The sequence below is a fragment of the Eutrema salsugineum genome, unplaced genomic scaffold, assembly GCF_000478725.1.
Source record: "Eutrema salsugineum unplaced genomic scaffold, Eutsalg1_0 scaffold_14, whole genome shotgun sequence".
Classification (NCBI taxonomy): Eukaryota; Viridiplantae; Streptophyta; class Magnoliopsida; order Brassicales; family Brassicaceae; genus Eutrema; species Eutrema salsugineum.
Genome location: NW_006256877.1, coordinates 7060085 through 7079382, shown reverse-complemented (window position 1 = coordinate 7079382; position 19298 = coordinate 7060085). Strand labels below are relative to the sequence as shown.

General features: G+C 43.7%; 2 non-coding genes across 2 annotated transcripts; both read left to right on the top strand.

Moving 5' to 3' along the window:
• The first annotated feature begins 789 nt into the window (after positions 1–789).
• On the top strand, positions 790–896 carry LOC112088780. Its single transcript, XR_002900716.1, has one exon. It is a non-coding gene; the product is annotated as a small nucleolar RNA R71 (small nucleolar RNA).
• A 9620-nt stretch (positions 897–10516) lies between these two features.
• On the top strand, positions 10517–10623 carry LOC112088627. Its single transcript, XR_002900573.1, has one exon. It is a non-coding gene; the product is annotated as a small nucleolar RNA R71 (small nucleolar RNA).
• Positions 10624–19298: the final 8675 nt, after the last annotated feature.

Genomic DNA, 19298 nt, shown 5'->3' with positions numbered 1-19298 from the left:
TTAAGCTCCCTGATATCTTGCTGCATTGTCGCGTGCTGGCTCTCAACTCTCTGCTGACCCTGTAACAGTTGCTGTAGGATCCCACAGACATCGTTTCCCATCTGATTCGGACCCGTTCCCTGATTCTGTTGCTGATTACCCATCGGTTGCGGATTGAACCCTGGTGGAAACTTGTGATGTTGCGGTTGGCTGGTGAAGTTGTTACCCTGAGCCGCTTGATTCTGATGAGTGTAGCCGTGCTGTTGCCCACTGAACTGTTGTTTGGGCTGGAAGGTATTCCGAAAAGGAGCTTTTGGAGCATAGCTTTGTTGTTGTTGCTGAGCAGGGTACACTTGGTCTTGAGGGTTAGCTACATTCGGGTTTCGGTATGAGAGGTTTGGGTTACTGTTGTAGTTGTTAAACCGCTGATACCTCTGCTGATTCCCTATGTAGTTCAGCTCCTCTTGAGTTAGACCATCTTCATTAACATTGTCAAAACTTGGCCCTTTCTCATCAAACTCGCCTACAAAGTGGATTGGCTTTTGTGTCGCCATCAGAACCTTGTCAAGCTTGCTCTGAAGCTCTCTGATATCCTTTTTCATACGCTGTTCTTCATTGGAGCTCTCTGTACGGTTTACTCTATCAAAGTCTTCGCCATAAGTATCATTAGACATGGATAGGTTCTCGACTAGTTCCATTGCCGCATTGATCTTTTTCCCAAGAAAATTTCCATTTGAAGCTGTATCGAGTTGGTTTCTGATCTTGGGGAGTGCACCTCGGTATAAAGTACTCAAGAGGGATGCCTCTGAGAAGCCGTGGTGGGGGCATTGGTTAGTGTAGCTTCTAAACCGTTCCCAAGCTTCGCTAAAGCTCTCATTGTTGTGCTGCGTGAAGCTGGAGATCTGGTTTCTGAGCTTAGCCGTGCGTGATGTGGAAAAGAACTTTGATAGGAACGCCAGTTTACATTGCTCCCAGGTTTGTATAGAACCCCTCGGGAGGTTCTTTTCCCACTGGTGAGCTTTATCACCGAGGCTGAATGGGAACAAGCGTAGCTTGAAGCTATCTTCCGAGACACCATTGATCTTAGTTAGGTCGCAAACCCGATCAAACTGATCTAGATGCTCAAGAGGGTCTTCTCCGGCTAGACCGTGGAACTTTGAATTCTGCACCATATTGAGCAGGGAAGCTTTAACCTCAAAGTTGTTGTTTTGAACCGGTGGAGCTTGAATCCCAGCTCGGTATTGGTGCGCATTAGCTCGGTCGTTCTCTCCAACAAAGACCGGATGAGGTTGTCTCTGAGCTTGTGGCGGTGGCGGATGAACATGGTGGGCTTGTTGCTCGTTCCTATTAGCTTGTTGTTGGTTTTGCTGAGCAAGCCTCTCGTTCCTTTGAGCTTGTTGTTGGTTAACATAGGCCTGTTGTTCATTCCTGCCTGCCTGCGCCTGATTAGCATGAGCCTGGTGTTCGGCTTCTTGAGCCTGTTGCTCGATCCTTTGCTGTTCTGCCATTCCAAGTCGTTCAAAATGCCGTTCCCTCTCGCGAGCTCGCCTCTCAATCCGGTTGATGTTGTCGTCGTACGGTAGAGGCGGTTCTGTGCTCCGAGACCTGGTTTTCATGCACCTGAAAGCAACACAAGAACTTGCAAAGAAAGTTAGTAAAACAAAGAAAGTTAAAATCTTGAGCTCAAGAACAAACAAAAGACTAATGCTCCGACAAGTTGGCAATGGCGCCAATTGATAGATAGGAGTTTTTAGGTCTCAGGGCTATCAATCCCCTTTGTCGAAGTAGTACTAAGAGGTGTCAATCCAGACTTGTCAACGAGACACTAGTTTATGTTGTTTGTTCATTTAAGTCAAGATAAAAATGGCATGAAGGTTTTACTAAGCTAAATAACAACGATTAAGCATGTAAGTAAAGTAAATGATGAGAATCAAACAATTAAAGATGCAAATGATAACTAAGCGATTCAGATGGTGATAATATGTAATAAAGCAAGAGACTTTAGACGAGATACTTGACTCGGGTGCTTCCAAGTTCAACTAGTGGGTTAATGAATCAAAACATCAAGCGGTTTCATTTAACTTTGAACTCAAGGCATGTTAATCTTCTCATGAAAGTATTAAGCATCTAAATTGATCCTCCTTCATACCAAAAATGTCTTTTGAGAAGCATCGAATCAATCAGCAATAAGAATCAGTTCAAAAATGCCATTTAAGAGAACAAACTATCACTCTCGCGATGAAAGACGCTTAAACCCTTAACCGAGTGGTTCAGACATTTCTACAAACACTTTTGATGCGAGATATGTCTCAGATCTGAACCTCAAGTGATGTGCTTGGATCCAGCCTAGAGATCTCGTCGGTTAAAGAATGAAACATGCAAGACTAGACACCTAAACCCATTAATCTACCTTGAAAGCACCCTAATCTACTCATCTAAAGCCGCTTAAACGACTACTCACTAATCATAACGAGCTCACTCAGTCCTTTGCAAGACGTGTAGCTGGTCATGATGAGGAGTTTAATGTTAGATGATAAAAGAAATAAATAAAGAACAAGATTTCTCATGCAACAACAAGATATCGGATTCAAATCATCAAGTTTCACCAAAAAGGCAAGTTCTTAAAGCTAAAAACAGATAAGAGATCAGATGATTAGGTTTTTAGTCTCAAAATGTATATATAGCAAAGGTAAAGTGTCGCGGGTCAGCCCGGAACAAACCGGGTACTGAACCGCGTTCTTGGGTTGATGGGTGAGTGCCACGGTGTGTCGGAGAGTGAAGCCGAGGTCTTCATGTCGAGGAGTGCACGTGAGTCCAGATCCAAATGAAGATCTCGTGAAGAACACGTCAAGAACATGCATGAATCCTAGTCTTTGATCCATCTTCACGTGTGTGTTCTTGGGCGGCTTTGTTCTTGATTCTGGGTTTGTGACAATGGACCTCGGCATGAAATGCCGAGGCGCTTGGTAGTTGAGGGGTTTGGGCGAACAGGGTCCGGCATGCACGCCGAGGTCATTGCACCGAGGTGCACGTTCAACACTTAGTCGTTTCCAGCTTCATTTCTTACGTGTGCATGCCTTGATTCCAACGTGCCGAGGTGTCAGCACGAGGCCTAGTTCAGAATACTCCCAAAATATGAGCCTTGACTTGGCCGATGTCGAGGTAATGATGCCGAGCCCTGAGAAAACACTTAGCGTGTATCGCAACATATTTGGGCTCGTATTGACCATGTCACCTTCCGGAAGCAGTAACTTTCATCCCACGACTCCAAATGCTCTGAGACCAGTTCCATAGTCAAGATGACTCAATAAGCTCGAACTTTGGTGAAGAAACCGTCGGAGCTTGGGAAGTGGAGGGCTTCCTGGATTTCACATCTTTGAACCGTATTGGAATCACCAGAAAATAAGCTTTTTAGACCGATGTGAACTCCGGAGACTTTATCTTTCAAACCACTGCTCCGAATTTAGCGATCCCAACTGTTCTGAAAAGGTCTTTCACAGATCTCAAACTTTGATGAAGACCGGGCAAGCTGATTTGGTCTGGAAAGGCTCCGTCCGCCGTGATCTTTGTGCTCCGCCGTTCGGTTCTCGGATGCGCGTAATGTTGGTGCATCTTCCGGAAGCTGTATCTTTCTCCCCACGGGTCCGAATTGGATGATTCCAACTGTTCTGGGATCTTTGTTGGATTATCTCCAACTTTGCTGAAGACCCCGCCAACTGGTTCGGACCGGAAGGTTCCCCGGATTGCTGATCTTTGAAACGCGCGGACAAGGACAAATTTTGGTCGAGAAAAGCTTCCCGCGGTAAGGAAAATGGCCGAGGGCTGTGTACCGCGGTAAGCTTTTTGGTCGTAAAAATTCCTTCGCCTCGGCCAAAAACTCAACCCATGGTATTTGCACCTGATCTTCGACCCAGGCTGACTTTGGTCGATCGGTACGGATTTTGGTCGGTGCTGAGCGATCGGTAAGCTTTTTGGTCGAGGTTGAACGATCGGTAAGGATTTTGGCCGGTAATGAGCGATCGGTAAGGATTTTGACCGAGGTTTCTGTCCGTCCGGTACGCGATTTGGCCGAGAAATTCCTCCAAGCGGTGTTCACCATTTTTGACCCTTTTCTTCATCGTTTTCTCCTCTGCTCCTCTTCTTAAGCTCCAAACGACTCCCAAAGCACCTGATAAAGACGTCAAAACATGCAAAACTCTTTGGGACCAAAAGCAAGCCCTAAATCCTATTTTCATGCCTAAAGACACAATTTACATGGGAAAACACATGATGAGGACTTTAAAATGCTCTCTAAATGATGTAAAATACAGACATATCAACCGTGTCAAAGTCTTCACTTGTGTTCTTGGTTCCTTTTGATGCCACGGTCTGATCAAGCTTCGTCTGGAACCCGTGGCAAGTCACCGTGTCAAACGCCGAAGATGTGTAAAGGTTGCCACGGTCAAGCTCCTAGACCGTGGCATTCAGATCGTGTCAAAACCCGCATGTATGTGAAATCCTTCCCAGCCAAGTATTTGTTTGCCACGGTCAAGTCTCAGACCGTGGCATTGAAACCGTGCCAAAACCCGAAGCTGTGTAAAAGTTGTCTCCAGCCAATTGTTCATTTGCCACGGTCAAATCCCAGACCGTGGCATTCAGCTCGTGCCAATCGCCGAAGGTTTGCAGGAGTTGCCACGGTCAAGCCTCAGACCGTGGCATCTAGGCTGTGTCAATCGCCGAATGGTTGCAAAGTTCTTCTCAGCCAAGTGTATGTTTGCCACGGTCAAGTGTAGACCGTGGCATGAAGATCGTGTCATTGGCCGAGGGTGCACAAAAGTTGCCACGGCCAAGTGTGGACCGTGGCATTCCATCGCGGCATGTTTAATTTAGTCATTCTGGGCTGTCTGGACCATCTCGCATTCCTGAGAGTGTAACTTCCTGGAGACTTGTCCGAATTGAATGATTTCGGTTGCAGAAGACAGAGGACTCATTTATCTCCAACTTTAGTGAAGGAAGCTTCGGTTCTTGGGAAGTGTAAGGCTTCCTGGAGGGCACATCTTTGTAGTGCATGTACACGACCAGAGAGAGGCGTCTAGACATGTGTCCGTTCCGGAGACCGTATCTTCCTGATCATAGATCCGAATTGAATGCTCTTGGACGTTCTGGAAAGACGACTCAATTGTCTCTGATTCTCATGAAGGACCCGGAAACTGAATCGGCCTGGAAGTGCACCGTCCTTCGCATCCTTCAGAACTGATCTGCTCGGTCCGGAATACCTGCGAGATTGGGGTTCCTTCCGACGAGCTTAACTCTCTGCTCACGCGTCCAAATTCCACGATTCCACTTGCTATGAGACCGTGATCCAATGCTCTCCAACTTCTTTGAATCACCCGCCATCTGAATCGGATCGGAAGGTTCCCCGGACAAGCGATATCTGAGACATGTTCGCACCCGGAGATTTTGGCCGATACACTTCACTCGCGGTACGTGTTTTGGTCGACAAAGTCCACCCGCGGTACGTGAAAATGGTAGCCCAAACCTTCCTGGCCAGCAAGAATGGCCGATAACCTCCATAGACCCAATTTTTGCCACTTTTCAAGCTTTGATCACCATTCCACCTCCTGGATTCATCTTTTCAGCTCCAAATGCACATGATGAACACTCAAAACATGCAAAGACTCATTGGGACCTAATGCATCTCCTAAGTTCTAAAACCAACCTCAAGGACCTAAAATGCATGGAGTAAAACATGATTTAGAATGAATTATGCAACCTAAATGATGCAAATTATGAGCATATCAACTCCCCCACACTTGTCCTTTGCTTGTCCTCAAGCAAACAAGAACAAATGAGAGAAAGAGGTTGGATGCATTGGGAGTTCACATTTCCTTTTTGAGAGAAGTGATCACAATGAGAATTCAAGTTCATGCTCAATTATGCAATGCAAAGCCATACTCAGATATATGTCAACTCAACAAGGAATCTCCACAAGTTCTTCTCTCTCTCAACTCTTTAACATTCATTAAGCTTTTTAACAAGTGGATCAAATGGTGCATTGTTTAAACAAACATAGTTTGGCTAGGGTGAGGTTATGAGACTAAAATGATCTCATCAATGCTTGAGTGGGTTCAATGCAGCAAAAGGATCTCTCAATGAATGACCAAACTTTGGCAGAATGCTAAAGGTAAAAGGCAACCTATGCATACAAGGGCAAAGACTCATCCCACCCCACACTCTACTCAAAGTTTCCTCACTTGCTCACTTTTCACACTCATTCTTCTCTCACTAGGGGACTCTCTTTTCTTTTTCATACACAAGTCTCGGAGTTCAAACTTTACATAGCTCTTTTTCACTTTTTTTTGTAACCTCTAACCTCTTCTTTTTTTCTTTCTTTTTTTTAAAAAACATTTGAGCTCTTTGGCTTCTTTTCTTTTCACTTAGAGGCTAGACTCTTTCTTTTCAAAACACTAGAGCTCACTTTCTTTGACTCAAAACTCCAAGACTGATTTCTTTTCTTTTCCATTCCCCTAGTTCTCACCATTCTCCTTTCATTTCCACTCATCTCTCCTTTTTCCACTCACCAACATGTATATATTCCCCCACACTTAGTTCTTGCCAAATCTCTCAGCTCCTTGATGATGGAACTTAGCACTCAATGAGACTTGCCCTTGTCGCCCTAAACCTAACACTTTCTGCTAAGTTTGATCCAAGGTGGCCTTTCAATTCACACACAAACATTGGCTTGAAAGAAGGATGGGTTCAAGGTGAGGGAACTGATCCATGATGTGGATTCAGCTACTTGAGCTAAGGAAAAAGAGTGGTAAAAACAATGGTTCTAGCTCAAGTATGTATATCGGTATCCACAAGCTTTTTCAAACAATGCATCACAAGATATTTTCAAGTCAAGTTCAAGGTTCCCACTTAATCAGAGTTGAGTTCAATTCAAACTTGCTTCTCAGATTCAGATCATTTCAGACTTTGCAAACACAGAAAAAGATTCACAAGCATATTCAATTCAAGTTCTCAAAGTGATGTACTCTCTAGAAAACCTATCATTACTCTCTGCAAGATGCAACCTACATGCATATGCAATCTAGACTCAATCCTAAAAATGAGAATGCAACTACATGATCATTTTTTTGTGTAAATTTTTCAGATTTATCCATTTTTTTTTTTGCTTTTTATATGCACTTAGATGAGACTACATGAATATGCAACTAGAATGTGACTCAAGACTCAAAGTGTAAGATAAGAAAATAGAAAACATGATTAGTAAAGGATGAAACTCCTCCCCCACACTTAAATAACACAGTCCCTTGTGTTATAAAAGCATGAGAAAGAAGTGAAATCAAAGCAAACAAGTAAAATGCAAAAGAAAAAGAAAGTCTACATGCTATTTACAAGGTTTTGAGTGTTTACCTCAATCGCTGAGGTCTGACCCCGAACTATTTCTCCTTTCCTTTCTCTTGCCACGGTCTGGTTGTTTCCCCGTGTCAAACTCCTCGTGGCAGTGCTCATTCCTCGGTCAAACCCTCCAAATCTTTGCCACGGTCAAACCTTTAGCCCGTGTCTTGTAGACCGTGGCATTCTCCGAATATTGGTCCTTCCACCTTGATTTTGCCACGGCCTGGTTTCTTCCCGTGGCAATACCTCGTGTCAAACCCTGAATATTGGACATACCACCATAATTTTGCCACGACCACATCTCTTCCTCGTGAAAACTCATCGTGGCAAACCCCGAATGTTGGACACTCCATTTTCATGTTGCCACGGCCTGGTCTTGAACCCGTGCCTTCCAGCCGTGTCATGCACCAAATGGATACTCAGTCTTCATTTCTTTGCCGCGGTCACCTTGTCTTCCCGTGGCAAACTTCTCGTGGCAAAATCCGAATCGAAGTTATGCTCCGTTTCCTTTGCCACGGCCAAGTTCCTTAACCGTGTCTTGTGGCCCGTGTCAATCACCGAACAAACGGGATTTCTGTGTACTTTGCCACGGTCTGGCTCCTTTCCGTGGCAATCTAAACCGTGGCAATCCCCGAGCCTTGTCCATTCCTCTTTTTCTTTTGCCACGGCCTGGCCTTGAGACCGTGATTGTCTCCCCGTGGCAACACAAAGAGGCTTGCCACGCCTTGTTCTTGACCGTGGCCAGTGCCCATGTCAAAGGCAGAGCACAAGCTTGTCTCCATTCCTTCATCTCTTTTCATTTTGCATTCACTTTCCAAGGGTTCAGACTCACACCTAACACCTGTAGACACTAAACAAACCCATCAAAACATCCTAAAACATAAAAAGAAAGAAATCAAAAGATCAAAAGCATATTTACAAAGGATAAGCTTGGGGTGTCTCCCAAGAGCACTTTGTTTAAAGTCTCTAAGTTTGACTTTGGAAAACCTGTTTTTAGTTGGGGTGAGGTTGAGCACTGATGCTCTTCAGCACTTCAATGGTCCTGAGCAAGGAAGTTGAGTTGGTTTGCTGCCTTTGGGAACCATTAGACCCTTGTCCTTGAGATCCCACCTTGAGACCTTTGTCCACCAGCTCTTGAATACCATCTGGGTCTTTATCAAAGATGGCCCTTGTGAGACATGCCCTCACTTCAGCAAACAGACCTGGCTTCCCATTGCAATCCAGCTTATACTTCAGAGAACCATCATCATCAACCCAAGGAGTGAGATCAAAGTCTTGAGAAGAAAGATCAGGTTTAATACTCTTGTCTTCTGATGCTGAGCCATCACTTTTGGTGTTAATCATCCTTAGATCACTAAGTGTAGGAGACCATGAGAGCAAGATGTCTTCTTCTCTGATCAATGGCTGTTCAGTCCCATCCTTGTAAACAGAGTTGGTGTGAGGTTCTTTTTCCATTTCCACAGCTGAGAGAGATTGGGATCCACCTAAAATCCCAGCACTTCCTACATACTTCATCTCAAGTACCTTAGGGGGTTCTATCTCTTGAACAACTGATCCACAAAATTCAGCTAAAGGTGGTTGAACAGGGTAAAAGGCATCCTTATCCACCTTTGTAAGCACCACTCTTTGAGTATCAAAGTCAATCATTGCACCAGTGGTGTTGAGAAATGCAGTTCCAAGCAATAGGGGGAGCTCTTTGGTCTTCTTCATCTTCATGATCACAAAATCAGTGGGAATTATGCATTCACCAACTTGAAGTGGATAGTCTTCTAAAAATCCATATGGTTTCTTGGAGTAGGAATCACCAAAGGTGATAGAAGAGGGGTAGGACGTTATAGACTTGACCTTTAGCTTCTCCATCATATCTTTAGACATTATACTCACACTTGAGCCTGAATCACACAAAGCATTCTCAACTCTAAAGTTTCCAAGAGTGCAAAAGATGGTGAACTTCCCTGGGTTGCCTAGCTTTGGGAGGGAGGTGGGCTTCATCTGAGTTGATTCAGAGGTGGAGGCACAATCTGTTAGCTTTGCTTGACCAGTTGGCAGCTCCTTTGTTTCAATAGACACGGAATCATTCCCTTGCTGAACAGAAAGAACTGAACCGGCTGCCCCCACACTTTTATTCTCAATGTCCTCATTGAGTTCATGTATGAAGCCCATGAAATCCTCTATAATGGCATTCTCATCCACATGGGTTTGTGCAGGTTCACTAGAGACTTGACCATTGATAAGGTCTTCTATTTCTTGCACAACAGCTGAGTGGTCATCATTGGAGTAGATGGCATTGCAATAATCCTTTGGGTTTTGAAGAGCTTTACCAGGAAGAGAGACTTGTGGTTCAGAAGTGCAGATGCCCTTGTTCTTTTTAATAGACTTTAGTTCTGCGTCCAGTGTCTCCATGTCAGATACCATCTTTTGTTGTCCTAGTAAGAGCTGTTGGAGAAGAACATTGAAAACAGGACTTTGTTGAACAGTTGGTGGCTGAAACTGATGTTGAACCGGTGCTTGCTGTTGGAACTGTGGAGGACCAAACCCAGGTGGTGCCATTTGCTGCTGTGTATTGAAACTAGGACCCTGAAATGGTTGCTGTTGCTGACCAAAACCTTGATTCTGACCAAACTGATTATTTGGTTGAAAAGATCCTTGAAAGTTGTTCTGGAGAACAAAGTTCTGTGGAGCTTGAGGATTGGGATACACCTGGTCTTGTGGGTTAGCTACATTGGTGTTCCTGTAAGAGAGGTTTGGATTGGCATTACCATACTGATACCTCTGGAACCTCTGATTCCCAATGTAGTTTAGTTCCTCTTGGGTTAGACCTTCTTCACTGATGTTCTCAAAGATTTGAGATGGTTCCTCATACTATCCAACAAAATGCATTGGCTTGTGAGTTACCAGCTTCAACTTGTCTAATTCACTTCTCAACTCCTTAATTTCTCTGGTGAGCCTCTGTTCTGAGCTTGAACCTTCATTCCTATTTGACCTGTCATAGTCTTCACCATAGGTATCATTGCTCAATGCTAAGTTCTCCACTAGCTCTAAAGCAGCATGAATCTCTTTACCCAGGAAGTTCCCATTTGAAGCAGTATCCAGTTGGTTTCTAATCTTGGGAAGAGCTCCTCTATAGAGTGTGCTGAGGAGAGAAGCTTCACTAAACCCATGGTGTGGGCATTGGTTTGTGTAGCTCCTGAATCTCTCATATGCTTCACCAAAACTCTCATTGCTGTGTTGAGTGAAGCTAGAGATTTGGTTCCTCAGTTTTGCAGTTCTTGAAGTTGAGAAGAACTTAGATAAGAAAGCTTGCTTGCATTGCTCCCAGGTTTGAATGGAGCCTCTTGGAAGATTCTTCTCCCATTGATGAGCTTTATCACCAAGACTGAATGGGAATAGTCTTAGCTTAAAGCTGTCTTCTGAAATTCCATTTATCTTTGTCAGATCACACACCTTATCAAACTGGTCCAAGTGTTCCAAGGGGTCTTCCTTTGCTAACCCATGGAACTTTGAGTTCTGGACCATATTCAACAATGATGCCTTCACTTCAAAGTTGTTGTTTTGCACAGGAGGTGCCTGAATACCAGCTCCATACTGATGAGCATTGGCCCTGTCATTCTCTCCAACATAGACTTGGGGTTGCTCATATCTTCTTTGCTGTGGTGGGAAAGGGTGGGGTTGGTGGTGCACTTGTTGTCTTTGTTGAACATTGGCTTGATGCCTCTGTTGATGAGCTTGAGCTTGTCCTTGGTGGACATAAGCTTGTTGATGGTGCACCTGTTCCTGATGAACATTACCCTGATGAAGCCCTTGACCAACTCCATTACCAGCTCCATTACCCTGAGCCTGTTGCTCCTGAACCGGTTGTTCTATATCTACCACGTGATCTCTTTGTTCTTCCATGTAAGCCTGATCAATCTGTCTACCACGTCTGTCCCTTCTCCTCCTTGGTACCAAAAGGTTGATGTTGTCGTTGAGAGGGAAAGGAGGACCACAGCTTCTTGATCTAGACCTGGTGTTCATACACCTGAAATCACAAACAGAACTTGAAAGGAATCAGTAAAAACAAGAAAGTAAGCACTTGATCTCAAGAACAGATCAGAGCTTAATGCTAATCAACCACAATTTGGCAACGGCGCCAATTAATAGACAAGACTTTTTAGGGTCTCAGGGCTATCAATCCCCTTGTCAATGTAGCACAAAGAGGTTAATCAATCCAGATGTGGTGTTAGACACTAAACTATGTGATCAAGTTCTTAATTCAAGCAAACAAGAGTGGATTTTGATTAATCTAGAGACAACTACAAACATAAATTGGATTAAAGACTAATGACAATGACAAAACAAGAACTAAGCAATGACAAATGATGTGAATATATTATGATGGAGGCATGAGATTCTAGACATGATAGTTGGTTAGGGTGCTTGGTGCTAAACTAGAAATGCTAATGACAATGATGAGACATGATTCAAATGATTAAGAGCTCTAATATAGGTTAGTCCTCTCATGAAGGTATTAACCCCTATACTAATCCATTTTCAAACCAAATTCCCATTTGTGAAATATGAATCAATATGCATTAATAAACAGTTCTCAATGATCATTCAAGCAAATAACAATACATCATCATGCAGAAAAATGCTTAAACCTCTAATACAACTCTTTCAGGAATTTCATCAAACACTTTTGGTGCATGAAATTCCCAGAATCTAGATCTCATGTGATTATCAAGGATCTAGCATAGAGAACAGTTGTTTAGAGAAATGAATCAATGAATCTAGCCCTAAGCACTCCTAATCTAACACTTTAGCACCCTAACCTACACATCTAGAACCTCATTAAGGTGACTACTCACTAATCATGATCAACACACTAAATCCTTTGCAAGATGTGTTGTTAATCATGATTAGAAGTTTGATTTGATGATAAGAAATGATGGAACAGGATAAAAAGAAACTTCAAAATCGATCTTAAGCTCTCTAAAACAAAGTGTATTAAGTAGGTTTTCACCAGAGGGGAAAGAAAACTAAAAGTAGATTCAAGGTTCTCTACAAATTAGGTCGAAAAACCTTATAAAGGAGGCTTGGGCGAACCGGGTCAACCCGAAACAAACCGGGTACTGACCCGGCCTTGGTGGGCAAAGATGGGTTTGCCACGGTCTGGTGTGTTCTTGGTGTGACCGTGGCAATCCTGACCGTGTCAAAGTCTTCACTTGTGTTCTTGGTTCCTTTTGATGCCACGGTCTGATCAAGCTTCGTCTGGAACCCGTGGCAAGTCACCGTGTCAAACACCGAAGATGTGTAAAGGTTGCCACGGTCAAGCTCCTAGACCGTGGCATTCAGATCGTGTCAAAACCCGCATGTATGTGAAATCCTTCCCAGCTAAGTATTTGTTTGCCACGGTCAAGTCTCAGACCGTGGCATTGAAATCGTGCCAAAAACCGAAGCTGTGTAAAAGTTGTCTCCAGCCAATTGTTCATTTGCCACGGTCAAGTCCCAGACCGTGGCATTCAGCTCGTGCCAATCGCCGAAGGTTTGCAGGAGTTGCCACGGTCAAGCCTCACACCGTGGCATCTAGGTCGTGTCAATCGCCGAATGGTTGCAAAGTTCTTCTCAGCCAAGTGTATGTTTGCCACGGTCAAGTGTAGACCGTGGCATGAAGATTGTGTCATTGGCCGAGGTTGCACAAAAGTTGCCACGGCCAAGTGTGGACCGTGGCATTCCATCGCGGCATGTTTAATTTAGTCATTCTGGGCTGTCTGGACCATCTCGCATTCCTGAGAGTGTAACTTCCTGGAGACTTGTCCGAATTGAATGATTTCGGTTGCAGAAGACAGAGGACTCATTTATCTCCAACTTTAGTGAAGGAAGCTTCGGTTCTTGGGAAGTGTAAGGCTTCCTGGAGGGCACATCTTTGTAGTGCATGTACACGACCAGAGAGAGGCGTCTAGACATGTGTCCGTTCCGGAGACCGTATCTTCCTGATCATAGATCCGAATTGAATGCTCTTGGACGTTCTGGAAAGACGACTCAATTGTCTCTGATTCTCATGAAGGACCCGGAAACTGAATCGGCCTGGAAGTGCACCGTCCTTCGCATCCTTCAGAACTGATCTGCTCGGTCCGGAATACCTGCGAGATTGGGGTTCCTTCCGACGAGCTTAACTCTCTGCTCACGCGTCCAAATTCCACGATTCCACTTGCTATGAGACCGTGATCCAATGCTCTCCAACTTCTATGAATCACCAGCCATCTGAATCGGATCGGAAGGTTCCCCGGACAAGCGATATCTGAGACATGTTCGCACCCGGAGATTTTGGCCGATACACTTCACTCGCGGTACGTGTTTTGGTCGACAAAGTCCACCCGCGGTACGTGAAAATGGTAGCCCAAACCTTCCTGGCCAGCAAGAATGGCCGATAACCTCCATAGACCCAATTTTTGCCACTTTTCAAGCTTTGATCACCATTCCACCTCCTGGATTCATATTTTCAGCTCCAAATGCACCTGATGAACACTCAAAACATGCAAAGACTCATTGGGACCTAATGCATCTCCTAAGTTCTAAAACAAACCCCAAGGACCTAAAATGCATGGAGTAAAACATGATTTAGAATGAATTATGCAACCTAAATGATGCAAATTATGAACATATCATATAGACTTTGGCAAAGCTTTAAGAATGCAAATCAAAATGCTTTGAACTTTATTAAGAATCTCTCAAACAATCTTCTACAGACTTGTTTGATCAGATTAACTCGCAGTCAAACTCTTGACCCGACACTGATCGATTCTTACACAACTCAAAAACTCACTATCTCTCAAGTTTCAGTGATACAAATTGCTCACACAGAAATCCTTTTGGACTCTCTCCTTTTCTTTCTGTTTCGTGTGTCTAGACCTCTTCCCATCATCCCCTTTTTATACTGTGTACACCTAATCCCCTTACAATCTCTTCCTTCCAATATCAGATATTTTCTTGCCTTCAACAGATATTGTCTTCCTCTGCACGATATACGCTTCTTGATCACGCCACGTCATTTGCTCAATTTCACTTCTTTCCTTAATCGTATTTGCTCGTGCTCTCACTTGTTAATCACCGCAAAGCTTGTGCTTTCACCTTCCTTAGCAATAAGTGATGAAGAATTCATTCGCGGACTCACACAATCCATTTACTGGTGGGACCCAAACTAATCCCCCCTTATTCTCTCAGACCAATCCTTTGTGGGCAAACTCTTTATTACCTGCGGGGATGCCGATGTCATCAGAACTAAATTCGCACGATACGGTTAGTTATATCAGGTACCGTATTAGTTAGACGTTATTTTATTGTTTAGGTATAATACAATTTTGCTTCTTCTATTTTGGATAGAGTGCTGCTGAATCCAGTGAACCTTCTGCACCCACATTGTCCACTGCCGTTCTTAATGGATCTGGATCCACAAAGGCGGTATGTTTCTGATTTTATTTGCTCTTCATGATCCTTGACTAGGATTGATTCTCGCCATTGTTTCCCAGATGGATTTGCTTCTATCCGTGTCTCCTTCATTTTCGCTTGGATTAACTCAAGACGGTAAAAAAAATTCAGGAGTTCCAGATTCTGAGGAGGAGCCTGATTACCTTAACGAAAAAGAAGTAGCCCATGAAGAAGAACCACCACGGAAAAGCAAAAGACTCAAGTATACGTGAATCACAAATTACAAGGACTATCATCGCGGCGTGAATTGTTCCTCTGTGAGGAAAATGGTTTTCACAATGCCATGTGACCCTAAGGTCAATTACGGGGAGAAGTTCGTTGAGTTGAAAGCAAAACTTATGAAAGATCGGTAATCTAACTATACATTATTCATTAACAGTTTCTGACATGCTTAGACATATAATAAATTTGGTAACTTCCTATTTGTTTTTTTACATAGTCAACTCACGGGTCTGTATGAAGGTGCATCTGTCAGTACCTCTGATGTTATCGACATCGGTGAGAGAGTTCGGGTTTTGCACTCTACGGTAATCTGACTATACAATTTTCATTAACAGTGTCAGTCATCCGTAGACATAAACCAAATTTGTTATCTTTTCGGTTATTTCACATCCCACGCCGGTTGTAACATTAATTGCTTACAGGTTGTTGATGGGTTAATGTACTATTTGCGCCACATGACTGGGCCACAGCTGTACCCGGCGAACTACATGAAGATTGAGTTCTTCAACACGATCTTTCCTGTCCTAATTAAGTCTCACTACACCAAGTTCACAAAGACTGCTGTGAAAGATCGGTCCAAATTCAAACTCCAGCCAAGTCTAATGTCGTACTTCCAGCCAGAAAATCCCATGCGTTCTCTGCCGGAATATATGTATTTCCCTTTTAATTTCGACCAGCGCCATTGGGTTGGTGTTTGTGTCGATCTATCATCTGCTTCCATCCTCGTCCTCGATTGCAATGCATCTCTCCGATCCGATAGTGCTTTGAAGAAGGAGTTCACACCGCTTGCCAACATGTTCCCTTACCTGCTTAGGGTTTCTACCTCAAAGGCATTACGTGATGAGAAGCCATTCACGCTGGTTAGAGCTGCCGGAATTCCCCAAAATGAGATCAATTCGGATTCTGCGGTGACAGCCCTCTATTTAATGCAAGCCCATGCATCTGGTGGTTTGGACTATTGCCGGACCATTACCCCTGAGGTTATTTGTACCGAGGCATATAAGTTAGATGTTCTGTTCTACGAAGAGTTCGGACCTAATTGAGTTATTGGCACTCTATGTTTCTTTTGATAGTTCTCCTTCTTCTCATTTGCTTTGGTTAGCTGTCATTGTATGCACGTGTTGAACGCCATATGTCTAATTTTCGTAGTAACGCTGTAATAACACTGTTAGACTTCCTTAATATCAGACATTATTGCTCGTTTTACAAACATTACTGTTTCGCTCACACTTTTCGAGATATCGGAATCGGTCTGCCTAAGCTATAAGGTAAAATCATAGCTTTACTCGTGGTCGTATATATACCACATATATTTGGAGGTTCGTGTTACACCAGAGATTCATGCCACAGATGATGACATTATTACTTACGTTTTTACACTGTAAAAATATTTATATTCGCTACTTATTGCAGTAGTGGAATAATTCATTTTGCCGATCGTTATCTTAGTTATTCAAAACAGTGTACCCTTACACCATCATCTGTTATTCTTGTTTGTGATTTAACAGCACCTTGGATTAATTAGATCTGAATTCCATTTGAAATTTAGATTCTTACTTAAATATTTCACATTACCATAGCAAAGGAAAGAAGTACATAAACCGAGTTCGGTGCTTACAACTTCAAGATTTATGAAAGTACATTAACAGATATTAAACATACTTAGGCAAGGACAATTCCGAGACAGCTATCATTGTCGATATTGTCTTTGAAGGGACTTAGTAATACTATTTCACAAACACCACATCTTGAAAATTTGGCCGGCCCTTCCATCGGCTCACCAACAAAAGATTTTTTCAACTAACAGTCCTTGCCTCCCTCCTTGATCTCATATAGGGTTCTTACAGGTGGTTCGGTTGTGGCCCTGGCCTCCACACCGACCACATATCGTAAGTCGCCTCGCAGCTCTTCCCTACAAACTTAGGAACCATGAAAATTAGTTATAAAAACTAACTTGACCGATAACTGTCAATATATAGGATAACATATTTTATAACGCGGCAACTATTTACTTACCCTGAACTCTCCACGCGAGAAAATCCTTTGCTTGCGAGGGCGACCTGGGGGGCGCCTTGTTGCTGGTGGCATGAGACTAAACCTACCAATAGGATCTCCATCTTCACCAGGAGATTGATAGTCGGTCACCGGATAAATGCTTCCAGAGTAAGCCATCCGCCAGAATGAAGTTGTTAGCTCAGCCCCAACCAGCTTATCAACGCTGGTATTCGATCGGATTGCTGCGGTAACTGTATGAGAACAGGGGATAGATAGTAGTTGGTATTCGCAGCAACTGCACGCCCTCTTGCACAGATCCACACGGAAAGTAAAACCTCCTTTGTCCGTCACTTCAAACTCACTTTCATTGATACGGTTGACCGCATAACCGGTTCCCATCTCAAAATTCACAGCCACAATCCCTTGCACCCTTTTCGTTAGGCTGTTTGTTTCATTCTTTGCAGCTTTTCTCCTTTTGACGAACCATTTCATCAATGTTCCCCGTATGTGCTCCAGAAGGGGTACAATGGGATACCCACGGGCTTCCGCCAGTGCAGCGTTCAAGGATTCAGCAATATTACTGGTCATTACATTGTACCTAACACCGGTGAAATGCGAACGTGTCCATTGCTCAAACCCCACTCCGGCGAGGTACTCTGCACATTCTCTGTCAATTGCAATGATTTTGTTGAAATGTCTGTTGAAATCGGCCACATGATAAGCCCTCGCGGCTTTTGAAATGAGATACCCGAGGTGCCTCTTCTTGAATATTGCATGAACATTCCGCTGCAGATGGACGACACACACCCCATGTCGTGATCTTGGATACACCTGCATAACACAGTTACATATAATGTTACACCTATACAATTAAATGTAACATATCTACATATTTATAACAACGACATCTTAAAATAACGACTAACCTTAGTAAGCGCGGCATAAATAGAATTATGCCTATCTGACACGAAAACTACATCATCTCCATCTGGAACGATGTTCAGCAGGTTGTTGAAGAACCACGTCCAAGCATTGTCATTCTCGCCATCAACTACTGCGAAGGCCAATGGGTATATTTGATAGTTCCCATCTTGGGCACTCGCAGTTAGCAAACAACCTGCGTAATTCCTTTCAGATGTGTTCCGTCGATGACAATCACCTTCCGCATATACTTGAACCCCTCCACACAAGCTCTTATGGCATAGAACAAATATTTGAATCGTTGCCCGACTCCTTCTTCCATACAGGTCTCTAGACTTATCAACGATCCAGGGTTTGCGATCACCAATTGTTGCAGATACAACGGCAATAGCTTGTACGACCCACCGTTCGTTCCTTTAGCGTAATCCATCGCCACCTGTCGAGATCGCCATGCCTGATTCTAAATTATTTATGGCCTAACTCTTATTTACTTCGCTAACATAAACTATATCATGTAAAACAAATCTTACCTTCCAATACGATATAGGAACGTCATGCTCTGCTCTCATGGTTTCTCGCACTTCACTCGGCTTGGGTCCTGCACCTCGACATGCGTATCTGGCCCGCATCATGTCCCCTATCACGTTTGAAGTTGCATGTTTTTGGAATTTACCCCTCTCGTCAACCGTGCACAGATGCTCACCCTTAACTCGCTTCACTATGTCTACATATATGACCATGGACTATAACTTATGTTTCGCGCTACACCCACAAATATCTCGTTATCGCAGATGTTAACAAACAAATACTTATATACCATAGATCTGTAACTTTACCTACGAACAGTTGTTCTTCAACGAAGTCTTCATCTTCGGCTTCCTCCGTCATGTCTTCACTGTCCCTCGAGGAAGGACACGCTAAAGTCAGGCCAAGTGTCGAACCACTCTTCCAGCTCTTATATGTCTCCTTCCCTTTCTCTTTGCTTCCACTGAACCGCAGTGTTGTTGGCGTCAGATACCCAGGCGTACAAACCGCAGTAGCTGCAACAAAAATTAAAACCATTTCACATTCTCATTCTTGAACTTATTGTAAACTTTTTGCTAACAACAAAACAAAAAAACCGTCACCTTTCACTGGGGTCATTAGCGCCAATTTCGCCATTGCATCATTAAAGCATTCAGGTCTTGTCTCGACGTCTTCGTCATCGGCTAACCTTATTGTGCCTTCGCTCGCTGGTTGGTTTGTGTTTGGTACGTTGCTCAAACCTGCAGACACTTGCGCTTCAGCCACTTGGGTTATCCCGCACGGGCCAGTTGTTCCTGGGCTTCGGC